The sequence below is a fragment of the Herpailurus yagouaroundi genome, unplaced genomic scaffold (genome assembly GCF_014898765.1).
Source record: "Herpailurus yagouaroundi ecotype Mexico unplaced genomic scaffold, PumYag 100, whole genome shotgun sequence".
NCBI lineage: Eukaryota > Metazoa > Chordata > Mammalia > Carnivora > Felidae > Herpailurus > Herpailurus yagouaroundi.
In genome coordinates, this window is record NW_024412391.1 from 19720686 (window position 1) to 19745314 (window position 24629).

Below are 24629 nucleotides of genomic sequence, written 5' to 3' on the forward strand. Positions count from 1 at the left end.
AAATCTAATCCTATTATTACATGGGTCATTCGACACTATTCTCTTTGCCAATCTGTAATTTGCCACTCCAACGTTGAAAACCTGGCTCCCACACTCTGCCATCTGTATACTTAATTGTTCAATTCCTTTATATGAATGTATAATGGTATTACGATGGTGAAACCCTTACTCACATGGGAAACAACTTTGCCAGATAGCTTATTTGTAAATATAAAGTTCCTTTTATTTTAGTCCTTTTATCTTCAGTTCCTAGTCAAAGCACTGTTTTACAAAGTTTGTTAGTTCAGCACAGTCCCCATGCCCCCCTCTGCTCCAGTGAGATTATGGCATACAAGTGCAATTTAGCTAGATTCTTTCATCAACAGTGTACATTTAAAATCATCACTATGTACCTGAGATTATCCGTATTGTTGGGAGGAAGAAATTGAATCAATAGCGTGTGTCTCGGGAACTTATTAATGCTTCATATATGAAATGAGAACTAAGAGAAATCAGTTTTAGAAATCAGCTTTAAAAGAGTAGAGGAAGTGAGGCGCCTGGGTGGCTCAGTCGGCTAAGCGTGCAACTCTTTTTTTGTTTGTTTGTTTGTTTAATTTTTAAGAGTTTATTTTTCATAAGAAGAAAGTATGAGCAGGGGAGGGGCAGAGAGAGGGGAGGACAGAAGATCCTAAGCAGGTTCTGCATTGAGAGTGGAGATCCTGATGTGGTGCTTGAATTCATGAACCATGAGGTCATGATTTGAGCTGAAGGTTGGATGCGCAACTGACTGAGCCATCCAGGTGCCCTGTGTCCAGCTCTTGATTTCGGATCAGGTCATGATCTCACAGTTCAATAGTTCGAGCCCCACATAGGGCTCTGTGCTGATGGTGTAGAGCCTGCTTGGGATTCTCTCTCTCTCTCTCTCTCTCTCTCTCTGCTCCTCCCCCACACAATCTCTCTCTCAAAAATAAATAAATAAACCTAAATAAAAGAGTAAGGAAAAAAAGGCAAATAATAGGAAAATTAAGAGATTGGATAGGGAGGTAATAATAAACAGACCTCAGGCATCAGAAATAATTTTTGTCCCTCACTAAGTCTTAGCTCCAGTGACTTTTATTCCAGTTATAAAAACAGAGATGGAATATATGGGGCATCTGGGTGGCTCAGTCTGTTAACTATCTGAGTCCTGTTCCAGCCCAGTATCCAGTTCTGAGCTGCTGGAGCAGAGCCTTCTTGGGATATTCTCTCCCTCTCAAAATAAATAAACTTAAAAAGGAAACGGAATCTAGATACAAAAATATTGTAAAGTAATGAAATATGGGCACTCTAAAAGATTTATACACTTTCAGAAGTTGGTAAACAGAATTAAAAAATCCCAAGCAAAATACAGAGTACTATTTCTGCCCTCACCTAAGCCATGTTGTAACAATGATCTTAATGATTCAATGCATGATTTTATGTACCTCTATTAACATTTATTGTGGAAGAACAAATGAATATTTGTTTATATAACAAAAATCAACAATATTTCAATGTAATTATTACTAACTATAAATTCGTTGAAGGCTGAAAAGTTTTATGTGTCTTCTTACCACAAATGTTCATTTCATGTATACGGTAGCTTTTCTAAAGTCTTCACTGAAGAGCTTTACTGCTCTTCATAGTCAGTTAAAAAGTTATTTCAATTCAGCAAAAATTTATTGAGGGTTACTTTTCAGCTCCATGTTAGAAATGAACCATCTCGCCTCTGATTACTGCACATCAGGGTGCCCTGCCTGCTGGTGCTGTTTCCTGGCTGTCCTGAGCCACGCGGCAACTCTGAAGCAGTTCTATAGTGTTCCTTTGTTACAACATCATTACCAGTAGTGTGGCCGCTCCAGTTCCCCTTATGGCTGATATTTCACATATAAATTCCATGCTATTGTTAGTCTCCAGCAATTGCCTAATCCAAAGGAACTGAATCCAAAGGAACAGTGCTTAAGCACTGCCTTATTTTTAAAAGAAGAAGTGTATAAATGACAATGAAATTATATAGACATTAAAAGTATGGCTTTATGAATTCTGATAAATAGATGCATTCATCTAACTACATCCCAATTAAGAGCTGGAATATTACTTTACCTCCAAAGCTGCCTGTGTTCTTTTCCAAACCCACAGTTTTGCTTCTAAGAGAACCAGTTTTCTGATTTCTATCATCACAGATTAGTTTGATCTGTTACTGAAATTCATAAATGCAATTATATATTATATGGTTTTTGTGTAGTTTCTTTTACCCAGCATGTTGTCTGTGAGAGACATCCTGTGGCTGCACTTAATAGTTTCCTTCCTTTATATACTGATGAGTTGTATTACATTTCAAGACTACATTATTCTCCTGTTGATGAATACTGAATTGTTTTCAGTTTGGCTATGATTAAGGCTGCTAAGGACATTCTTGGACAAGATATTATTCGGGCACAGGTTTTCATTTATCTTGGGCAGATACCTAGGAGTGGAATTGCTACATTGCAAGGTTAATGTATGTTTAACTTGATAAGAACTTGACAAAGTTTTCCAAGATGGTTAAAGCATTTTACACTCCTGGAACTCAACCAGAACTTTGGGTTATTCCACATCCACGCTGACATTTGGTGTTACCTGTTTTTTCAAGTTTTAGACACTCTAGTAGCTGTATAAAGGTATCTCATTGTGATTTTAATTTGCATTTTACCTGATAACAAATGTTGAATAGTTTTCATGTGCAGGTTCATCATTCATGTGATATATGTGTTCATGGATTTTGCCCATTTTTAAATTGGATCATTTCTTTTATATTGCTGAGTTGAAAAAGTCCCTTATCTTAGGAGTACAAGTTCAAGGTCAGATATATTTATAGCAAAATCTTCTCTCATATGGCTTTCCTATTCATTTTCTAAATAGTGACTTTTGATGAGCAGAGATTTTTAATTCTGATAAAGTCTAATTAATCAATTATTTCTTTTATGCTTAGTTCTTCATCTTATGTAAAGAAACAAAAAAGAGGTTTGCCTTATACAAAATCTCTAAGATATTCTCCTGTGTTTTCTGGTAGAAGCTTTATAGATTTAGTTTTAGCTTTTAGCTTTACATCTATGATTTTACAAATTAAAATTTATATATGATGTGAGAAAGAAAAATCAAGATTCATTTTACCCCCATATGAATATCTGGTTGTTTCAACATCATTTTTTGAACTGAATGCAGGACTATTCTTTTCCTTATTAATTAGTTCACTGTAAAAAAAAAATCAGAGAACTGTATTACACATGGGTCTATTTGTGAATTCAAGTTATTTTCATTGTTCTATTTCTTTTTGGCCATTATCACACTTTCTCAATTATTATAGCTGTATAGTACATCTTGAAAACAGGTAGTACAAGTTATCCAACATTGTTCTTTGTTAACGATTGCATGGAGTGGTTATTCCAAGGTTTCGGCATTCCCATTTGAATTTTAACACCAGCTTGTCAATTTCTACCAAAAATCATGTTAGTTCTTGTTTTGGATTATATTGAATCTGTAGATCAGTTTGAAAAAAAATGTATAAACCTTAACAATACTGAGCCTTCTAGAACATTAACATGGTGTTTTTCCCATTTTGCTCTTCATTAAGTTTCTTTCAACAATGTTTTAAGTGTTCAGTGTAGGAATCTTGTACATCTTGTGTTAAATTTCTCCCTAAGTATTTTATGGTTTTGATGCTATTATAAAAGGTGTTTTATATCAACTTTGTCTATATTTTACATAGCATAAAATACATTTTAGATGCATTTCAATGAGTTTTGACAAATTTATACCGCACATAACTACAACCACAAGAAAGACAGAAAACATTTTCATCACCCCACAATGTTCACTTGTGTCATCTTTCAGTCAACACTCCAACTCCTAGGCCTGAGCAACTAGTAATCTGATTACTGATACTTTAAATCTTTCTTCTCTAGTTTCACGTAAATGAAAGAACACAGTAGCTACTCTTTTGTGTCTGGCTTACTTTGCTCGGGGGTAATGTTTTTGACATTGTTCCATTTTGTTATGTGTATTGGCAGTTTGTTCTTTTTATCACTGAATAGTATCCCATTATATGAATCTCATAGTGTAATCATCCATTCACTTGTTGCTGTTCTTCAGGGTTGTTTCCAGTTTTGGGCCATGATAGATACATGTGTTATGGACAGTCCTACACAAGATTGTTCATAGGTTTTAATTTCTCTTGGCTACAAATCTAGTAGTAGAATGACTGGGTCATATGGTATGAATATGTTTAACTATATGAAGAACTATCCAGCTTCCAAAACAGTTATATCATTTTACATTTTTAACATAAATGTACGAAATTTCTACTTGCTCCTCATCAACATTTAATATATTGTCAGGTTTTTTTAATTAAATTGACATTTGGTATTGTTTTTTTAACTAAATCTTTCTGATGAGTTTGATTTTAGTCATTCATTGAAGTTTTAATGTGAAATTCCCTCATTACAAATGATGTTGAACATAAACTGATATGCTTATATCCTATTCTATGTGTTCTTTTGTTAAATGTGTTTTCAAACACTAGGTTCATTTTTGGATAATTTGTTGCTTTTTATTGAAATGGAACAGCTCTTTATATATTCTGGATATAAATCTTTTGTCAGATATATGAATTATAAATTATTGTGAATCCTATATTGTAAAAACTACATCAAAATTATTCTGTTGTGAACATATATATTATAAACATTTGTGAGATACAGGTATTTGCAAACATTGTTTGATTCTAGCAACTGCCCAGTCCAAATGAATGAAATCTTAGCTAATGTCTTTTAAATAATGGTAGTCAAATTACCAGAAGAAGGCAAACAACACTATTGGTGAAACCTTGTTAGTGGTGCCTTCCTGTCTTCCATCTAAAATCTTTCTTGGGATGCCTGGGTGGCTTGGTTGGTTAAGCATCCGACTTTGGCTCAGGTCGTGATTTCACCATCTGTGGGTTCGAGCCCCGTGTGGAGCTCTGTGCTGACAGCTCAGAGCCTGGAGCCTGCTTTGAATTCTGTGTCTCCCTCTCTCTCTGCCCCTCCCCCACTCATACTCTGTCTCTCTGTCTGTCTCTCTCTCACTCGCTCTCTCAAAAATAAACATTAAAATTTTTTTTTTAAATAAATAAATTCTTTCTCCTAAGAGGATAATTATGTAATGTGAGAGATGCCAATTATTGCTACAAAGGCAATCATATTACAATATATAAATGTAACAAATTAACATGTACACTTTAAATTTATACAATGTTATATGTCAAATAGATTTCAATAAAAAATTAAAAAATTCAATTATAAAATAAAGTAAAATAAAATAAATCTCTATAATTTCATGCCCTTTCTTATTTACAGCTATGCTATGCTGCCTGTTATGGTACATACAGGAATTCTATGACAAATATATCTCTATAAATTATTAAATTAGATAACCACACATCTCAGAAAGATTGGAGAATCCCCTACATCAAGACTTATGTTTAGAGCTGACTATATGGGCAGTACTGGTTAAGTTTCCCATTATTCCAAATGTTGACATCAACACAAGAATAATATACTTCACGTCATATTTAATTTCAAAATAATTGTTGGATCAGAAATTAAATTTGATCAAAGATTATTTTTGATGAAGATTATGAGATTGTATTTCTGATATATATTCATAAAAAGACTTCTACATATTTATTTGAGTGGAATATTAAAATTTTGAACAAAAGTACTGGAAGGAATAGACTTTTTCACTCTACCCAAAGAGACTTTATTTTACTATAGTATAACATCAAATAATCAAATAATTTTTTTCAGGTATGGTCATCAAAATATATGAATCCATACACTTAAGTAATGGTCTGTTTAACAGTCCTCCACTGTGTTCATTAATATACAACAATAAGCCTTTCTTTTTTTTTATTTAGTTTTTATTAAAAACAAATTTATTTAGTGTTTATTTACTTTTGAGAGAGAGAGAGAGAGAGAGAGAGAGAGAGAGAGAGAGAGCATGAGCTGGGGAGAGGCAGAGAGGGACAGAGACACAGAATCTGAAGCAGGCTCCAGGCTCTGAGCTGTCAGCACAGAGCCTGAGGTGGGGCTCAAAGTCACAGACCGCGAGATCATGATCTGAGCCGAAGTTAGATGCTTAATCAACTGAGCCACCCAGACGCTCCTCAACAACGTCTTTCTAATGTCTTAACTGAAGATTTGGATTCCCTATGACAGCTTCTTGATTTATTAGGTTGTAAACTTATTAAAACAAAAGTTAACTAGACACAACTCAATTTATGCTTTATAAAATCAACTGTTTTCTCATAATTAACAAAATAATATTTTACAACTTGGTCACAAAATATATTTTGATCTTATATAAATATCAACTTTTCTATATTCCTATTTATGTGGTTTTTTTTTCTTAGTTCATTTCCTTAGATTTACCTACAATATTGTAGTAATTCCTCATTATCGAGGTGGAGGGTTATTTATTTTTTCAAACAAACCAGAAATTCAACATTAGAAAGGGTAGACATGCAGAAAAAGTCTCCTCTCACGATACCATCCTTAGTCAAAAGCAACGTTTAACATTTTATTCGCTGTAAATGCTTTCAGTGTATGTTAATATTTTATGTACACTTTTCAGATATCTCTTACACAATTGTTATTAGGCTTATTCTTAGTCATTTTATACTGCTATAACAGGAATAGCTTATCTCTGTTATATTCTCTTCTTTTTTTTTAAATTTAAATTCAGGTTAGTTAACATACAGTATCATTGTGGTTTTAGGAGTAGAACTCAGTGATTCATCTGTTACATATGACACCCAGTGCTCACCCCTAAAAGTGCCCTCCTTAATGCCCATCACCCATTTAACCCATCTCCCCACTCACCTGCCCTCCAGCAACCCTCAGTTTGTTCTCTGTATGTCTCTTATGGTTTGCCTCCCTCTCTGTTTTCATCTTATTTTTCCTTCCCTTCCCCTGTATTAATCTGTTGTGTTTCTTAAATTCCACATGAGTGAAATCATATGATATTTGTCTTTCTCTGATTGACTTATTTCACTTAGCATAATACCCTCCAGTTCCATCTGCATTGTTGCAAATGGCAAGATTTCGTTGTTTTTCTAATTAATGCTGATATATAACTGGATTGCTGGTTATTGTATACTTAATGTGTAGTGGCCTATTTTTTAGCTTCATTTTTGTGTCATTTTATTTATATTTCTGTAATTTTTGTCTTGTAAATAGCAATTGGGTTTAATTTTTTGACAGAACACATGAAGCTTCATCTTTTAATAACAGTGTTTTTCCTGCTAGTAGGAACTATTTGTTGTTTTAGTTCCTCCCGTCCTCTCCATCCTCTCTCTCTCTCCCTCCCTCCCTTTACCCTTTCCTTCTTTCCTTTATTACAACATTTGCAAAGGTATTTTATTTTAACTGGCTAAATTTGGGCCATTCTATTAAATATGATAAAACATGAGGGACTCTTGTATCTCTTTTCATTATATTTAGAACAATTTGTTTCCTCTTCTTAGATGGAGGGCTGAAAAATCTGAGTCCTTTACGTCTTTCTGTAGCTTGATGGGATGGTGCAGAGGTGGAAAGAGGTTAACGAGTTGGAGTGTAATTGCTTATAAAAAGCCCAGGCCCTGCTCTCTTCTGGTATTTGTCAATTGTGTCATGTACCAGGATTTACTACATCTGGTTCAGAGAGGTATAGCAACACCTCTGAAGCCTTTAGGCTGTGCGACATCTCCTTAATCCAATATATAGTCACTGAACTGCACGTCTGTTCGACATGTTTATTTTCCACATTTCACCAGTGTCTCCCGAGTAATCATTTCTTATTCTTCTAAAAAATATTGAATTTTCTTCTTTTCAATTTCATAGTCATGGTATGTGGCTGAATAGTGGGCCCTTAAAGATATGAGGTCTTAACCCCTGGAACATGTAAATGCTACCTTATTTGGAAAAAAAGTTCTTTGCAAATGTGATTAAGTTAATAAGGCTTTTTGTGATAGGGAGACTATCCTGATTATCAATTTGTGCCCTAAATGCCATCACAAGTGTCCTTGTAAGAGAAAAGCAAAAGAGTTCACACAGACAGAAGAGGAAAAGAAGATGTAAGACTTGTGGAGACAGCAGAGATTGGAGTGATGCTACCATTAGCCAAGGAATGTCGTCAGACACTAGAAGCTGGAAAAAGCTGGAATGGATTCTCCCTGGAGCCTCCAGAGGGAGGACTGGCTCTGCTGACACCTTGACTTCAGGCTAGTGCTACCTAATTCAGACTTCTGTCCTCCAGAACCGTGAAATAATGAATTTCTGTTGTTTTAAGCCACATGCAGTATTTTGTGATATTTTGTTACAGCAGCCAGATGAAAGGAATGTAGTAGTATTGGAATTCTAAGAATTTGTTCACCTTATCAGTATGACTTGGGGAAATTGAGGCAATTTAAGGAATTGAGGTAAGTTGCCAATTTCTGCTACATTCCAGAACTCGACTTCCTTTTTCCTTATTTCACTGACTTTTAAGATCTATTGCTTAAATCATGTTCCTTTTCTTGATTGCTTTATGTTATTATTCATAGATGAGCTTATTTATTTTTCCTCACCTGTCATAATATTCTAAGAGTTTATAATGCTATTTCAATATGAAATCCTAACATATCTGCATTTATTATTATAATTTTCATATTATGTCAACTCTGAACTTTTGGGTATATCTTTCTTAGAAATTTTGCCTACTGATCAAATAATTATTGATAGATATTTCAACAAGTGAAACAGGTACTTTCAAAGAGCAAGTGCAATTCCAGAAAAAAAAAAGAGTTGGGGGAATCTGAAATGCACAGATTATTGTACTGGCAGATTCTGTGGTAAATGAAAACTATTCCAATCCTGGTCTTAGAGCACAAGTCTGCTGTTCTCTCTTTTTGTTATCTTGGTTAGAATTAACTGCTGGCCAGATTCCAAATCCAGGTATTTTAAGTTTGAAAAAGTAATTTTAGAAAGTCATAGCTGCCATATAATAATAACAGTAATATTTTAGAAACAATTTGTCTTTAAGACATCATCCCATAGGGCCATACAATCACTTAACTCTTATCAAGGGTGGAGAATGTGGTAAGCAAAGTAACCTCAGCTAGATCATATCTACAAGAAGTCTTTTGCAGAAAATTAGAAAGCTAAAAGTTTTAAATTTTTGTGTTTCATATGGGACTATTGGCATAGCAAGGGAACAATTAATAGATGTATAAATATCTTCCATTTCTCCTTGGTAAAAATTCATGAAATTACTGCCACAGCTCACTTATGTGAGATAGAAGGAGGGTTCCTATTGGCTTTTTCTCATGCGTCAAGCTGAGTTTAAAGCCCAAAAGGTATACAATAAATACTTTCATTATATAAGATTAACAAGTTCTGAGTATGTTTCTTAGTTTAATAAAATGTATAAATGGTGTCCTCATAGTTGAGAGGTGATAGGCTACCAAATGACAATTCACTACACTATCTGACTCTTAGGGCTGGTTGATGGATTATCACTAGAGAGTTCATTTCCTCCTTTATCTTCAAAATCTCTTCAATTACTGGTAGATACTTTACCTTACAATGTGATGATACCTCATTATCCTCATACTTTTTTCCTTAAAATATATTTTTAAATTATCCTTTAAAATAGATATTTTAACTCCTTTTAGGGAATGTAATTAAGATAGCTCTGATGAAAGTAGAAAATTGGTATGATCAGTATAACCAGAGGAGGACTAGATTCAACGTAGGTTTTCTCTAATATCATTTGAAATTCATTCTATTCAGATAATAAGATAATAATAATAGCATCAAACATTAGTATACTAGTATTTCATATTATCTAGTACTTTTTAAAATCAAGCCTGTTATAGAAGAAATGTACACTTGGTCTTTGTGTGTAATCAAAATGAAGAAAGGAGAACCACAGCTCCTAATGGATTTGATCAGGGTTTTGGATAGAAGAAAATATTTGGGTTTTTATTAAATTGTATCGAAATTGTTAAAAATAGGTATAGCCTTGGGGTTCCTGGGTGGCTGAGTCAGCTGAGCGTCCGACTTTGGCTCAGGTCACGACAGCTCAGGTCATGATCTCATGGCTCGTGAGTTCAAGCCCCACATCGGGCTCTGTGCTGATAGCTCGGAGTCTGGAGCCTGCTTCAGATTCTTTGTCTCCCTCTCTCTCTGCCCCTTCCCTGCTCATGCTCTATCTCTCTCACTCTCAAAAATAAATAAACATTCAAAAAAATAGGTACAGCCTTATATTAACTAGGTCTATAGGTTTACTTCTAATTTAATTATATCGAGTAAAAGTCAGATTTCAAAAGTGCTTTGTTGACAGAAACTGTTCTCCGTGTTCTCCACTTTCTTTATGAAAAAACGGAAAGCTCTCAACTGACTTTATATTTTGCTTTTTTGAATGTGTTTCCTATTGATAGTGCTATATACTGATATGGTGATATTGTGTTAAGTATTATTCCTAACCTTTCTTTTCAAATACTTGGTTGTTGAAAAACAAAAATTTTCCTTTAGAAAAGTTGCCTTCTTTCCATCTCTCATTTTAGTTAAAAAACGCTTTTGATAAAAGTGGATTTACAACAGTGTTTAATGTAGATAAAATGATGCAAGATGCCAAACACTGAAAACAGATGAGAAGGACCAGGTGGGGAACAGACACAGGCTGAGATCCTGTGGAATACCATGGAGTTAGAATTGATGCATATGAAGACAACTTTATATTTGCTAAGAGTAGAACCCTGATAAACCTCAAGCTTACTCTTGGCAATGCTGAGAGAGAAAGGTGATCAGCTATATAAATCAGTGTCCACAACAGAAAGCAAATTAATTAATTGTAAAAGGCACACATATTCATGACACTGAGTCATAAAGAAGTTTCTCCCAAGAATCTTCATAACTATAATACACACTTCAACTTCAGTGCCTTTGCACAGTTCTAGCACCATGATGCATTGTAGCCCTTAATGTCCTCATGTCCTCATACCAAAGTACAATCAGTAAAGCAACTGAGTGCATGTAGCATGTGGATGTTGGTGTGTGTGTGCACTTGAATGTGTGCACCTGGCTAGGGTATCCTTGGAATGGGACATGGCAAGTTGGGGCCAATTAAACAATGTTGAAGTACAGCACCTGCCCTTGTGTTTTACCAATCCACGGGGGATAGCAGAAGCAGACAGTAGATGCAGAACGGATGTATTAAGTGTCCTTGAGAAAATTCCCCCCAACATAACTATCTTCAGCTAAATTTTAACTGATATTTGATGGTATTAACTTCAAAATGATGTTCTCTTGTAAGGTTTAAATTCTCACAGCAGAATTTAAATTCTATTCCCATGGTATTCTAAATAATATTGAGAATTAAGTCTGCCACGTTCCCTTTTGTGTCACTGCCGCATGATTTGTTCGGCTTCAGTATTCTCCTTTAATTAATCTACATTGTAGAAGCACATCTCCAGCCTAGTGAGAAATACCTTTCCAAAGCACTGCTAATTCACATGTTATGTTGAGTTAGGGTTTCTCTGAATGATCATTTAGTTTGGAGTGGCGATATGTGAATTTTATGTGAAGATAATTCATAAAAAAATCAACCTCATGAATAGTGAATGAGATCTTCATTATTTAGATGGGCACAGAACTTGATCAAATGTTTCTCATTTTACCATGATATTTCTAATTTATGAAACTTGAGGCTTTCACAAGGGAGGAGCCTTCTTTTGTTTGATTAAATCATTTTGTTAAATTAATCATTAAGCAATTAATATTAATAATCACAGGTTTTTCTTCATTCTAATAACTAAGCTGCAAGACTAATCTCTGATAGGTACATAGCATCTAACAGGAGGTTAAACTTATTGGCCTCTAAGTTCCCAATGCGCACTGAGAAGCTATTATCTATGACTCTCATATGCACTTATCACACGACTTCTTACTCAGGAAATCTTAATGAATAGCTTTATAAACAGCACAGAGACCGAAGCCTTTGCTCTGCTCCCCAATTTGAGTTGCCATTCTTCATTAAGGAAATCATTATGCTCTCCCCCACATATACACTGTTTGCACAACATCGGTGCTTGGCTTATACTTGTAACTTTCTTTCCTCTGACAGCCAATTCTCACCTCCTCCTCCTCCTTCATTCCCTTGTCCCCCTTCCTCCTTTTATTTCCACCTCTTCCTCTTTCTCTCCTTCTCCTTCTCCTTGAGATGCATGAACATAGTCTTTGTTACCTTGTCGGGCACTATTTTATAGGTAATGAATTCCTACTACTTGTCCATTGTCCTATGCTTCTTGCTCTATAGTGAGCCTCCAGGCTGTGAACCCATGTTCTTTTTGCCTTAATTCCTTAACACCTTCCTGGTCAAGGCAGGGATGAGATGTGGCCATATGACTTTACTCAGTGACATATAGCTCAATGCTAGGGAAAGAAGTCATAATAAATAAGGCCCCTCAGGTGACCAGCTTCAGAAGATAAGAGTAGAAGTTATCAACTTACTTGTCCTACCTTTCGTAAACCTGAGCCCAGTCTTTTTCAATGGCTTGCTGACTGGACCACAAAATTATCTGGGAGGCCCATTCAGGCTGACAGAGCCTTTAAGACCAAAACCCATTTGTATGCTTATTCTCTGTTTTCTCTATATTTTGTATCATTTTTGGCCTCCTGCCCCTGATATCGAGGATGTGGAGGCCATTTGCACAATGAGATCCCTCTAATGGGTTTGGAACTTGTCATTCATGTGACCATAAAAACTTTCTTCTTTGTCATCATGTTTCAATTACTCTCGCTTCCTTTTTGTTAAAGTTCCTGATACATTTCTGTTTAACTTCTATAGTCTTTCATAGCACTCAAAACATTTCTTCAAGATCCTTCTGCAGGCCACAGAAGATCTCACACAGTTTCTTAAAAAGCTCAGAAGAGGCAGGATATGTGGCCTTTGCCTTAGGTCAAACTCTCTGGCACAGCAAATGGAGATCAGAGCGGTTCCTGTTTCAGGTACTCAGAAGCCAAGGAGAGCATCATTTTGATTTTCTGAGATGAAGGCACAAGTGGACGGTCTTTATAGTCCAAGTACTCATGAGGTTTTTCCTATGCATTGCAAATATAGGATTTATTTATTCTCTAAATTCTCATTACATTTAACAACTACTTCACCTCACTTTCTACCTTGCTAGAGATTATTTCCTAATAGAATCTGTCCTAACAACAGATGTAATTGGAGTGTGATTTGAAGAGATCAGAGGCAGGACTCCCTGTTCCTGAATTTGTATCATATCTTTTCATTCCTTCAGTGTTGTTGTTTTATCCTGGTGGTTCCAGAAGAGTTTTAATCTTTTCAAGGCGTTTTTATTTAATGCAAACACACTCAGGAGTCTTACCTTCTGTTCTCCTAATATCACAGTCAACTGAAAACAGTTTTAGAATAAAACATGAAAAACCCAATTTCTATTGATTTTAAAAAAGGGAAGGATAGAAAGCATATAAAGAAAAATAAAATGGGTTCCAGAGAGCCAAGAGTAATTGTCAACAACTATGCATTTTTCTGGGAAACCATTTCTGCTTCTGTATAGTTTTTCTACTGTCCATGCTTTTCTTTATTTTCTTTATCTGTGCAAATTACAAATTTCTTGAAGAACTGCCCCAATTTTCTCAATTTGGTTTGGACAGAGCTTTGCAAATTTTATCGTAGTCTTTTTCCTAATTTGTATTATAAGAAAGAAAGGAGTATGTAAAACAATGTGTTCAGTCACTAGAAGTTCTATACCATCAAATCAACTTACATATTTACTTTCCTAGAATTGTAAAAGTTGGTATTTAGAGAAGTCACCCTTTAGCAATACAGAAATCTCTGCTAAAGAAAACTTTAAGTATTTGGGGGGAGTTACTTTTATTAATACCCACATTCCAGTTAACTAAGGTTTTACTATTTGTCTGTTTGCTTCCCTGTTGGGTGCACAGTGCCTGTATAACAAGAACTTACTGACTAAAGACATAAGTCTTATAAATTTGGAACAAATGGTTACGGTTTTGTCAGTTGGAAGGTAAAATGCAAAATGAAATATACAGTAGTCATCCCTTAACCGCAGAGGATATATTCCGGGACCTCCAGTGGTTGCCTGAAACAGCAGATAATATCAAACCCTACATATACTATGGTTTTTCCTATACATAATAAATACTATGATACAGTTTAATTTATAAATTAGGCACAGTAAGAACAATAACAATAAATAATAATAGAATAATTATAACTACAGTGTAATAAAAGTTATGTAAATGTGGTCTTTCTCCCAAAATATCTTGTTGTACCCTACTCACCCTTCTTCTTGTGATGATGTGAGATGATAAAATGCCTACCTGATGAAGTGAGGTAAAAGACACATGCATTGTGATACAGCATTAGGCTATATTGGCCTTCTGATGATACATCACAAGGAGGATCACCTGCTTCTGGACCACAGCTGGTTACCAGTAACTCAAACTGTGGAGAGAGAGAAACCATGGATAAGGGGGGGAACTGCCGTATTTTCCAGCAACTGCACACTGTGGCAAATAAAAGAAAAAATTCAATCACTGTTTTTTTAAGTAGTGACCATGTTGATGTCTGCTCCTGATATATTCCTTTCCCCACAAGATAAAAGAAATAGTGTACTGAAAAATATGTTTGAAAACTGTCCCATGTTTTCTTCATAAGAATTTTGTGTCTGTGCATTTGCTACTTTTTCATTGTTTTATATTCTGAACATGCTCACTAAACTTAGTCAATCCATTCTGATAACTGGTCATTCACAGAAGGTGCTACTTTCTATAAATGTTATCATCTGATTCAATTTTGTCACCTTATCCAACTTTTCAAAACTGTTTTATTTCCTGTCAGATCTTTAGTCATTTTGGATCTTGAGTAAAGTAGGATGTCAAAATATCAAATCATCCCTTCTATCCTTTTTTAGTTTTATTCTCTGGTGGTTTCTGGTAAATGAAGGGATTGGTTTTAGCTAGGTGAGGTTTGCTTGCTTTGAAAATGAGAATTCTTGTGCAGATAATATACTCATTTTTCATTGAAATAGCAGGGGTTGAAACACTGGACACCATGCTGCAAAATAAGATGACAGAAGTATTGTATTATATGGAAATCGATGCATTTTGAAAGACAGAACCCATTTGCCAAAGCCATGGTCTCACCAAAATAATATTGCAAGGTTTGCTTACTTATTAGTGACATGGTTTACAGTTCTGAGCTATTTCTGAACTATGGGTATGTAGGGTCCACATTAGATACAGCACAACAGCTGAAAGACAAGGGCAGGAATCATAGAACTTTCCATACCCCTGACCTGTTTTCTTTTTCCTATTTGCATCAGAGGAACTCAGACTTAAGGCAATACCAAAATTGTACAGTGGAAGCCATATGCATCAAGCACTTCACAGATTCTGAATAAACACTTGGACACAGTTTAGCCCTTACAGAAATGTCCTCTAACTTCTGAATCTAATCGAAGGTGTTATATATATATATATATGTGTGTATATACATATACATGTATCAAATATATTTATATGTAAAAAACTTAAACAAAAAATTAACTAATTGTGATATTGTGACCTGTAAGAAATATATACCTGGTTACTTAAGTGACTAAAATATATATTCCTCCCATATATTTGCTTTTCATCCACAGTTCCTGGCTCATAGTTCCCCAAACCCTTGGAATTTTCTGAGCGACAAGAGCAATGGGAGCATAGTTTCTTACAATATTTTGTCTCTTGCTCTTGCCTCATTTCCTGGAAATGCTTCAGTGTCATAAGAGTGAAATGAGTATCCTCTTATTCATAATAAGCCCCTTTCCACAATGGGGTTTACATTAATGAGGTGACTTTTGGAAGGCGCTTAAGGATGGGGGCTTGTTGCCAGGGAAACCAATCCTGAATAGAGGGGTGGACATTCAGTCTCAGCTTCTGATATCCAGGAAAGGGAGAGGGGCTAGAAGTTGAATCAATCACCAACGACCAATGAGTTAATCAATCAAATGTATGTAATGAAAGCTCCATGAAAACCCAAAAGCAGGAAGTTTGGAGAGCTTACACGTTAGGGAACCAGAATGCTTCGTTGGTGAACCAGAATTCTTCATTGTGCTATCATGCTGTACCAAACTCCACGAGGACAGAGACACCTTTGTTCAAGACCTAACGCTATGTGTCTCTTCATCTGGCTGTTGATTCATATCTTTTAGCATCCTTTTTTAATGAATCAATAATCTGCCGAGTAAACAGGTTTCTTGAATTCTGTGAGCCACTTTAGCAAATTAATTGAACACAAAGAGGGGGTCTTGGGAACCTCTGATTTACAGCCAGTCAGTCAGAAGCACAGCTAATAACCTGGACTTGTGATTGGAGTTGGAAGTGAAGAGCGGTCTTGTGGGACTGAGCCTTGTACCTGTGGAACATGATACTATCTCCAGGTAGATAGCATCAGAATTGAATTGATTTATAGGACACTTGGCTGGTGTCCTATACATTGCTTGGTGGTGTGGGGAGAAAGCACCTATTCTACACATTGGAATTGGGTGCAGAGCCCAAAATACTAATCTTTATTGATGACTAAATGGGAATAAAAATATTTCAAAATAAAAGTTTACATTCTATTATTGTTTAACAAACATGATTGTTATTTCCCATCTCCTTTTTCCTGTACATCACTTTCAAATAAAATAAATTTTAATTGGCTTAGTTTCCATTTTTTATATAAGCAAAGTACTGAGGTAGTTAAATAAATATTTTGTTTTATTTGTCATTTACTCTGAGAAACTATCTGACCTCTGTGCTCTAATAGAATTTAGTGCACCAAGTTTCAGAATACAATAATTTATTTAATGACTTTCTAGTGTGCTCAAATAATATATTCCCAATTATTCATGAGATTGTCATTACTTCTATGACATTTTATGTAAATGGATCAAAAAAAGTATTCTGAATCAATTTCCGTTCCATAGTTATGCTTCATCGTTCTGGACCTGGGCTAGTTATAGGACCCTACCTCAAATAAATAATTATGTGGCTCATTTAGTGAGAATACACCAAAAGGTAAATAAAAGCATGCATTTACTCTCCATGAACACTAATTTGTTTGGTTCCACTCCCTGGCCTTTGACTTTTCACAAACTGACTATTTAAACCATTTATTTTTCATAATGAACAGCTGAAGTGAGGGGGGGGTAGCATCACATAATTCCACCTGTGCAGGAAAGGGACTGTGGGCTGTACTCTGTTGTCAATATCAATACTTCAGGTGACAAAAAGCACCATATATTTCACGAGAAGTTAGCTGAATGCTTCAATATCATTTTAGTATCCATTTAGCTTTATTCTCACATCAAGGAATTTTAGCACATGGAATACAGCATGAAGAAAGAGCCCGGGGGAGAATAGTAACAGTATGCACTATCAGATTTAATCTTTAAAGTATGTTTTATGACAAAAAAATTCCTTGTCAGCAAAGTGCTTGCTTTGAAATTTGAGAATAGATTTTTATTAAAAGCTTAAAATACTAGATTATTTATTATATGGACATTTATTCACAATCATTTCCCATTAGATAACCATTTGGTGAAACTGAATAAAACTGGGTTTTTAACCAATGAAGGCACTTAAAGTTTTCTGCTACATTTTTCATCCTTTTACCTAAGTTACTTTCTTAAAACATTTTGTATTTGTTATAAACCATACCATGGTATATATTAATATTTTTGTAATAACTATACTTACACTCCCCTGTTCTCTCTTCGTGTACTTTCTGTACCTAACCACACACATACATATTTCAAGGTCTATCCCTTAACATTTATACTCGACTTCAGTTGATTGAAAATTTGATTTACTTTTTAACTTCTATCTATACTTTTTACCTTTATCTCTCATTATAGTTAGCCTTTATTTAATTCCTTCTCTGTTACCTTTATATTTAAATCTTTCCTGGGATGCTGAAGACATCTTCCTCCTACCCACCCGGGACACACTTAATACCTCAAATCAATATCTTTTTGCTTATTTCTTCAGTGCTTTTTACAAGATGGCCTCAATTTTCTATTTGCAATTACAGCCCAATCCTCTGCAATCCTCTGCCCTAGTCCAGGTGGAATTCAGTGAGCTACCAGATGTGTTAAGACTCATCCTAGGAAGGTCAAAGATGCAGTATAGGATGAGCAGAGAAAGGCAGGGAATGGAGTACTGTGGGAGAGACCAGTTTTGAGCAGTAGCAGGACCAGAATATTAAGACATTTCCGTATATAAGAAGTACTCTGACTCAGCAGTTACCTTACTCTAACCTTGCATTTTTTTCTGTAAACTCATTTGTCCTCCCATCCCACAACTGATCTTTAATGTTGGCATCTTTAATGTCACTACTCAGGTTGTGGTTTTTGTTTGTTTGTGTTTTAAACTTATTTTGACATCTGATGTTAGTCTCACCCTCAACCTTACCACTGTATATTCCAGCACTGGCTAATATTAAGCTAGCTGTTGCTGGCCTACTTCATCTGGTTTGTCTACACTGAGAGCTGGCTCTAATCCTACTCCTCACAAGGCCAATGCAGGCCTGTGCCTCATTACTGAAACTCCTCGCCAGCTGAGATGGCATTGGTAATCAGTTCTATTCATTATTTGATTGAGCTCACTTCTGACACTTTGATTTGTTCTGTTTTTGTTGAAATTTTCTACTCCTTTGGTTTCTATGATAGAGTATTATTTTATTTTCCTTAATTCTTTTCTATCTTCTATTTTCACGTTGTTTGTCTCTTTGTCTTCCTCTTCTTTCCTCTTAAATATTGGCATTTCATAGCTTTCTAAACTCTGCTCCATTTGCCCTCGCTCTTTAAACATTTTTAATGGATGAATTAATCTAATCTCATGGATTCAAATATTGCCTGGGTTTATTTCACTAACATCTAGTGTATCCATCCACATTAACTACATCAAACTTTTCCCTCCAAATGACTGATACTGCTTCTGTCGCAGCTGTTAACAACGACTGTGCTGCCAAATGCAGCAGTTTGTTTTCTGTTCTCACCTTTGTGGGGTCATAGCCTCATTTTCACTTAGTGGCCTTAGCCTTTATTTTTGACATTCTTTGCTCTCGGTTTTCTTTTGCCTTCCATACTTTTAAAAAATTGAGATATGATTGATCTATAACATTATATTAGTTTCAGGTATAAAACATGATAATTTGATATTTGTATGTATTGTTGAATGATCACCACAATAAGTCTAGTTAACATCTGTCACCATATACAGTTACAACTTTGTTTTCTTCTGATGAGAGCCTTTAAGGTTTACCCTCTTAGAAACTTTCAGATATGCAATAAGGTATTAACTATAGTCACCAAGCTGGACATGGACTTTCATCCTTTCATCTGATGGCTGCAATTTAGCTTTCTTTTCTTCCTGTACCTTACCAGTACATTATGCATGCTTTGGGATTTTTTTTCTGAGCCCTCTTCACTTATCAATATGAATTGTCTTCTTTAGTGAGCTCATCCAGCCTCATGGCCTAAATGTTATATTCCAATGAGATAGATAGATAGATAGATAGATAATATGACATATATCATCTCATGATAATATGCTATCAGTGTGTGCATGTATGTGTGAATCATGATAATATGCTATCAATGTTTGTGTGTATGTGTGTGTATACACACGTGCACACACATGTGTGTGTGTGTGTGTGTGTGTGTGTGTGTGTATACACACATATATATAGTAAGATTAAATGTGGAACTAAGGAAGAGATCAGATTATCTATCTATCTATCTATCTATTTGATGGTCTTTCCAGTTATATGTCTTATGGACATGCTGGAATCTAACTCGTGTTTTCTGCCTTCCCCAAATCTTGCCCCCCTCATGTTTCCTCATCTTAGTTAAGGTACCTACTGCCATCCACATGGGAGTTCAAGCCAAAAAACTCATCCTTGAGTCAGCACATTCCTTGTACTCTCATATTCATCATCAAGTCCTGTTACCTCTAGCCCCAAATATGTATCTTACATATTTCCACTTATTTCTGCTGTCATTACATTAATGAAAGCCACCGTCATCTCCTGTTTGGTGTAGTAGACAGCACTGCTATTCATCAATATCCATTTCCCTAACCTGACAGAATTTTATATCCCGTCCCACGGAATCAGGTCTGGCCATACGGTTGCTTTAGCAAATGAAATGTGAGCAGAGGTGAGACTTGCCACTTACTAGCAGAAAAATTCAAAGATCACTATCCTTCACCCAGTCTTTTTCTCTCTGAAACAGTAAGTGACAGTGTTCCAGAGAATACACACACCATCAGCTTGGATCCCAACCTGAGCATGGTGATGGCATAGAGCAGAGAGCTTAGCAACCCAGAAGAGAAATGATGCGTGGTAAAAAGTGGATCTTTGTTGCTGTGAATCACTGCGATGTCAGTGGTGTTTGTTACAACAGGGTCAGCTGGTCCTGACCCTACAACAGACTAAAGGCAGTATGCCTTCATCGTACCCCCCTGCTTTCACACCTTCTCACACCATCCATTCCCCTCACCTCAGTTAGTATTCTTTTCCAAGAATGCTAAACTTTAACCCCTTCTCCCCCAGCAACTCTCTGTTGCCTCTAGAATACTATCCAAACTCTTTTCATGGCCTCCACAGTCCTGCAAAGCCTGGCCTCTGTCTCCCTCTCAGGCTTCCTCTCACACCACTCTTGGCCGACTGTCCACTTCCTATGCTGCTCTTCTTTCCCCCCTCCCCCTCCGAATATGTTAAGATTGTTACTGAATGAGGGCCTCTGTCCTTCCTGTTCTCAATACTTCCCTTAGTCCTTTATATGGCTGTCAGTTTCTCATTCTTCAGGTATTACTCAGCTCCCTAATGCCCGTTCTCTCCTTTATGTGACTGTCTCATCTATTTGCAGTTTCCCTCTGCTCCACTCTTTCTATCATGTGGAAGTTAAAATTTATGTGGGATTCCAAAGGTAACATGAAATACGGATGACAAATTGACAACTTGTATAGTTCCTCATATATTTCTCTATCAAGTTCCTACAGGGCACGGACCTTGACTTTTCATCTTTGTATCCCTAATGTCCTGTACAATACAACACACAACATATAGTAGGTAATAAATATATCATTTGTTGAACTGAGTTAAGTTTCTCTCTCGATCCTTCCACCTTTGCCTATTTCTTTAAAAAAATTTTTTTAACATTTACTTATACTTAGAGAGAGAGAGAGAGAGAGAGAGAGAGAGAGAGAGAGCATGAACAGGGAAGGGGCAGGGAGAGACACACACACAGAATTGGAAGCAGGCTCCAGGCTCTGAGCTGTCAGCACAGAGCCTGATGCGGGGCTTGAACTCACGAACCATGAAACCATGACCTGAGCCTAAGTCAGACACTTAACTGACTGAGCCACCCAGGTGCCCAGTGCCTATTTCTGAATAGATTAAGGATAAGAAAAGTTAAGACCAAAACAGCAAAAGCTCCACAACAGTTTTTGCCCTTTTGTAAATAAATGCCCAAAACAAATTTGCTTTCCTTCCTCCCAAAACACACCAAGTGTCTTGGAATACTGACCTTTTCATAACATAATATTTTAAGTCCTGGGTCCAACTTATCTGATCATTGGTGTCATGTTCTCTAATAGGAAAACCTTTTCTTTAGTTTATTCCTATTTTTATTTTTTTTTGGCCAAAGTAACATAATGCAGATGGAAAAATGTTTAAGAAAACAGAAAAACATAATTTAAAAGCAATGCATTCACATGTCATTTCTTCCCATCCTCAGGTCCATTCCCAGGGCCTTTCAAAACCATTCATACTTTTATTTCATTTGCTGAGTACAACCATAATTAATATGGAAGTGGTATGAGGATGCCAAATCATCTTTCATAGGGGAAGTGGTAAGTCACATCTTGCTATCAGTGCAAAAATTAATCATTATAGATGTATTACTTGTATTGAACTTTTCACTAGCTAAGTTTGTAAATCTTGAGAGGAAAACAATGTAATGAATAAATAAATCACACAAAAATAAGAGAAAAAGATAAACCCAACAAAATACTATACTCAGACTCTGACGGCTGGAGATAAGAGCTTTGAAAATCAAAGATGAATTTTAATAATATGAGAAATACAAAAAGATGATGCTCACTTACCTACACCAATGAGTTAAAGAAGCTTCTTTCTGTTTGAATACCTAACATTTTTACTTTACATACATTATCTCATTTAATAACTGCAATGAAATTATTAAGAAGGTATCAAGTGATGAGAGGTGTAATTATGCAAATGAGAAAAACTCAGAGCCATTCAGTGACAAAGGAACACCAGTACATGGTAAAACCAGTCTCTAAACCTAAGTCCAATACTCTTACTTTGTATCAGCTTTGGCTCCTTGCTCTGGGAAAGTAAAATCGGATTGCATATTATTTCCTTTTTTTACATTTATCATTTTACTAGCTAATTCAGAAGTATGGAATTTTGGTTGGCATTCCAATGTGACTTGGTTAATTTTATAAGGAAACTATGATTTTATTCATTTGTTTTCTCTCCTTGCTGATATGCACTATGCAGGTATTTCTCTTAATCTCCATCCATTCTAAATTTCTAAAAGGGAAACAGAGTCAGAAAAAAATAGTTCTCTATTACATATAGGATGGTTCTGATGTCCAAGGGACTGCAAAAATGAACAAAAACGTATACATACAGTTTCTTCCCCTAATCGGACAGAACTTTTATGTCTTGTGTGCCTATGAATCAGTCTGGGTATATCCTTAATAGAGTCTTTTTTTTTTTTAAGTTTATTTACTTGTTTTGAGAGAGAGAGAGAGAGGAAGAGAGAGAGAGAGAATGCATATGCATGGAAGAGGAGCAGAGAAAGAGGGAGAGAGAGAATCCCAAGCAGGCTCCAGGCTATCAGTGCAGAGCCCAAAGAGGGGCTCAATCCCATAAACTGCAAGATCATGACTTGAGCAGAAATCAAGAGTCAGATGCTTAACTGACTGAGCCACCCAGGTGCTCCCTTAATAAAGTCTTTTTGTTCTGCTCAAACAGTATGTACACTTTATAGATAAAGGAATTTTCCTACTTTGAGACTCTATTTCAAACTTTGGGTTTTATGCAGTTCTAGAATATTAAGTGGAAGTTTAACAAAACAGTTAATAATAAGAGCTGGAAATCTTATAAATGTATTCAAGGGATAAGAATGGTGGGTGAAATTTTATGGACTATTATAAATATTAAAGACCGAAGGTAATTGCCAAACTCTGTACCTTGTATATAAATATCACTTTTCTTTTAAAACAAGAAAACTGGTGTAGTTTAAATTGTGCTTTCTCCTAATTGTTTTTTTACAGAACAAAATAATCCTTCAGATATGATGAGATATAGCAGAAAGTCATTTATTTAAAATCAAATGATAGCCATAGTAAATTTACATAGCTCAAGTTAATTTTCAAATACATTTAAGAGCTTACAAATTTTTAGATATGTTTACTATAACCAAGAACCTTAAGAAAACCAAAATATAATACTGTAAACTTCTATCCTCCCCAGGGTCCCTCGCACTGGCTAATTCCTTTCTCTTTGTCCTCCTGTCTACCCTTGAAATGTACTTTGACTCCTCACACTGTGAAGTACCTGCTGGCTGGTCCAGAACCCAAAGCACTCTCTTCTCAGACATTTGCACTCAGTTGTCTCTTATATTCTCACTTGTAACATACCTTGAGTAGTTATGGAATGTTTTATAAATTCATCATGTGAAGTTCTGTCCTCCCAACCTAAACATCAGCTTCTTGAGATCACTGTTTGTAACCCCTCAGAACTCATCAAAATTCCCCTCAAGGAAGTGATGAGTTTGTTCAAAAGAAGCTAGAGTACTTTCATGATACTTTCCTGTATCACAAAATAACGTTTTCTTTATCTGAATTTGTTCCATTAAAAAAAAGATACTAGAGTTGAAATCAAGCTCTTAGTTGTTTAAAATAATTTATGTGAAAGTCATACATTTTATTTATTTATTTTTCAAAATACTTGAGAATTTGTTTTACCTTAGGTTCTTAGTGCAATTGCTTTTTAAAGAAGTATCCTTTTCTTTCATGTGGTGATAATTTCCCCTAGCAATCCACATTTTTATATAAAAAGAAAAAAATGAATTCCTTAAAAGAGTGCTGGACTTCTCAACATCTATCTTCAAACCTACTTATTATTGATGTTCTCTCCCTATTGTCATAACGTTTTTTACCAAGACCCTAGCACTTTGAAAAGTGATTAAAAGACATTACACATTTTACATAAATGAAATAATGCAAATAAAACCCTTCAAACGGTGTCTGGTACATAGTGAAAACTAATAAATGATAACAACTGTTAAATTTGACCCATAACTTGACTGCTTAATTTCTTTTCCAAAACACTGAACTCTAGAATAGTCCAGAGTAATCAAATATTACTTCTTTAAAAATGTTAAAAAAGTAAAAAAAAAATAATAACTTATTAATAAATCACTTATTTTTCCCTATTCTCCACCCCCAGGGTATTTAACCTAGATAATTTAAGTTTCTAAA

At 35.4% G+C, this 24629-nt stretch overlaps 1 long non-coding RNA gene across 1 annotated transcript in view; it reads right to left on the reverse strand.

Moving 5' to 3' along the window:
- LOC121028392 (uncharacterized) overlaps positions 1-24629 on the reverse strand; it is a 234810-nt gene that overhangs the window by 127184 nt on the left and 82997 nt on the right. The window contains exon 2 of the long non-coding RNA XR_005789208.1: positions 14403-14526. This is a non-coding gene — a long non-coding RNA (uncharacterized LOC121028392). The remainder of the gene's footprint in view (positions 1-14402; positions 14527-24629) is intronic.